The sequence below is a fragment of the Orycteropus afer genome, unplaced genomic scaffold, assembly GCF_000298275.1.
Source record: "Orycteropus afer afer isolate SDZICR_OR568_19922 unplaced genomic scaffold, OryAfe1.0 scaffold01010, whole genome shotgun sequence".
NCBI classification, from domain to species: Eukaryota; Metazoa; Chordata; class Mammalia; order Tubulidentata; family Orycteropodidae; genus Orycteropus; species Orycteropus afer.
In genome coordinates this window covers 187599-190462 of record NW_006922597.1, presented here as the reverse complement: position 1 = coordinate 190462, position 2864 = coordinate 187599, and the positions used below count along the sequence as shown (strand labels likewise).

The following is a 2864-nucleotide window of genomic DNA, read 5'->3' as shown; positions in this document are numbered from 1 at the left end:
CGCCAGCCTTCTGGGTAACAGTCACATGCCTTAGGTACTTCACCACCAGAGTTATTAAAGCTTGTTGTTTACAAAAATATTTCAATAGCATGAGAAAATTCTTGTGGCAAGTTAAGTGAGAAGAGCAGCATAATAAACTGCATGTACAGCACGAGGAAAAAAGACTAGAAAACATACCAATATTAACCAATTTTGGGTGATTAGAGGAAATTTTCTAAGTTTCCAAAATTTCTGAAATAAGCATGCCTTACTTTTTTTATTTAATACTTGAAAGAGGAATTTATATATATACACACACACATATATATAATACATATATAGATGCATACATATGTATATGTGTACGTGCATATGCATACACACATACATATATAGAGAGAAAGAATATGAATGAGCAAGCAATAGCAGGATTCTAGGAGACAGCTCCAGATAGCCTCTGATCTGTCTAACTCCCTCCTCCCAAGTCTACCATCCTTTTCCACTCCTGATTGTCTGCTGAGTAAGACCCACTCACTCTTCTCTCAAAACCTCCTGCTAGGGTAGATGTTTTCTCCTTTGGAAATGCCACACCTCCTCCTTGGAAAGATGCTAAATGAATATCTTTCATCTCACTGCCACTGTACAAACCCCTAATGGTCAGCAAAATTGTTTTGTCTTTTTCTTTTCTCCCCTAAACTCTATTTCCTCTTTCATTTCTGCTTAAATGATTTTAATATCTGTGACATTTTTAGTAGGCTGTTCTTTGGAGAGAGGTAGGGCTTAATATCAATAAAATAAACCAAGTAAAAAGATCAAAGTGATACCTTTTATCTGATATTCAAGGCCCTTATATGTTGGTTCCAACTGACCTTTTCAACTGGTTCACCCACCCTACCTCAATTATTCCCCAAACAATTTTACATCTCCCACTTCTGTGCCTTTGTTATTCTTACTGCTTACTCTACCTCCATTCTATCACATTCTTCCTGCTTTCAAAGCCCACCTTAAAATACTGATTCCTCCAGGGCTTTCCCTTATTTGAGTTCTGACTGAACTTTTGGCCTCTCTCACATCACTGTGTACTTTCTGTATTATCAGTTATCTGGAAACAAGTCAGTCTCCCCCACAAACAGGAAGCTCCCTCAGGAGCAGACTATGGCAGACTCCTATCCACTGTCATCAGCACTCATCATAGAACCTAGCACACATTAGGCACTAGGTACATGTTGAATGACTGACTGCCTGGTTAGCTGGTTGAATGAATACATGCATGCATGAATGGAGAAAACCAATAACCAAACCAAACCCACTGCTGTCAAGTCTATTCCAACTCATAGTGACCCTATAGGACAGAGTAGAACTGTCCCATAGGGTTTCCAAGGCTATAAATCTTTATGGAAGCAGACTGCCTCATCTTTCTACTGCAGAGTGGCTGACAGGTTCAAACCATCTACCTTTAGGTTAGCAGCCCAATGCTTCACCACTGTGCCACCAGAGCTCTTTGAATGGAGAAAAGGGTACCTAAAATAATTAAATGAGTCTTCATAAGCATAAATAAAGAAGAGAGGGAAAGAGGGAGTGAATGAATAAACAGATCAGTTTTGTCTTGAGTTCAGCCTTGATGCTGGGACTGCACATGTCAGTATTGAGGAGAATGATGGCAAAAGCAAGGATGAAGATGGTGTCTGGATTCCGGAACTGGCGCACGAGGGCTGGGTTACACACACAGTACCGCTGGCTGCAGGGCAGAAAGGGCCACAGCCAAGCTCAGTGAATAACTGAATTAGTGTAAGCCCTGTAAGAAGCCAAGACTTTCATCTATCAGGTTCACTGCTCTAAACTCAGGACCAAGCAAACTATGGTACATACCCACAATGGAATACTATGCAACCCTAAAGAATAATGTACAATCTGCAAAACACTGCACAACGTGGATGAACTTGGAGGATATTGTGCTGAGTGAAATAAGTCAATCACAGAAGGACAAATATTGTATTAGTCCATTAATGTAAAAAGTCAAGGAAAGGTTTATATATGGAAAGAAATTTTCTTTGTTGGTTACTAGGGGTGGGAAGGTAAGGGAGGGAACACTGCTAGATAGGTAGAGGCAAGTGTCGATTTGGGTGAAGGGAATGGCAATGTACCAAATGTGAGTGATCAACACAGTGGCACTGAGGAAAGGGAAGACATAGAGAGGTGCATGGGAGGTACAGACAACAAAGATGAACCCTTTTGTACATACAGTACTGCATTGTCAGTGATGCAAACATTGATCTATGGGTGGATAGATGGGTGGAAAGTCTAAACGGTTAGGTATGTCTATGCAGAGGGTAGTGTGCCCAGGCCCATGTATAGGGTTGGCAGACAATGTTTCTACAAGTGTATTTTTATGTTCTTTAAGAATTTCTAGGTATATGGTAAAGCTGGCAAGGGACAAGGTTGTAGTCACTCCTTGGCCACAGCCAGCTTCCCAGAGGGAGCAAGTGGTGGGCTCGGGACCATGGTTGCAGAGGGCATCAAACTCAATTGGCATAACATACTACACAAAAACATTGTTCCACATCCTACTTTGGCAAGTAGCGACTGGGATCTTAAAAGCTTGCAAGCAGCCATCTAGATGCAATGATGAGTCTCTCCTCGTTCAGAGCAAAGAATGATGAAGAAAACCAAAGACGCATGGAAACAATTAGTCCAAGGGACTGGTACAGCATGCAATCCTCAGCCTATATGACTACGAGACCAGAAGTAGATGATCTCCCGGCTACAACCGTCAACCACTAGGAGGGGGATCTATGTAGGAGATCCTGGATAGAGTGGGAGAACAATGTGGAACAAAACTCAAAATCATTAAAAAAACAGGAAGAATGCAAAAGAAAAACAAGGAA

General features: G+C 41.3%; 1 protein-coding gene across 1 annotated transcript in view; it reads right to left on the bottom strand.

The window, feature by feature from the left end:
- Positions 1-2864, bottom strand: part of IQSEC2 (IQ motif and Sec7 domain ArfGEF 2) — a 98727-nt gene that overhangs the window by 10039 nt on the left and 85824 nt on the right. The gene's annotated exons all lie outside the window — the stretch shown is intronic.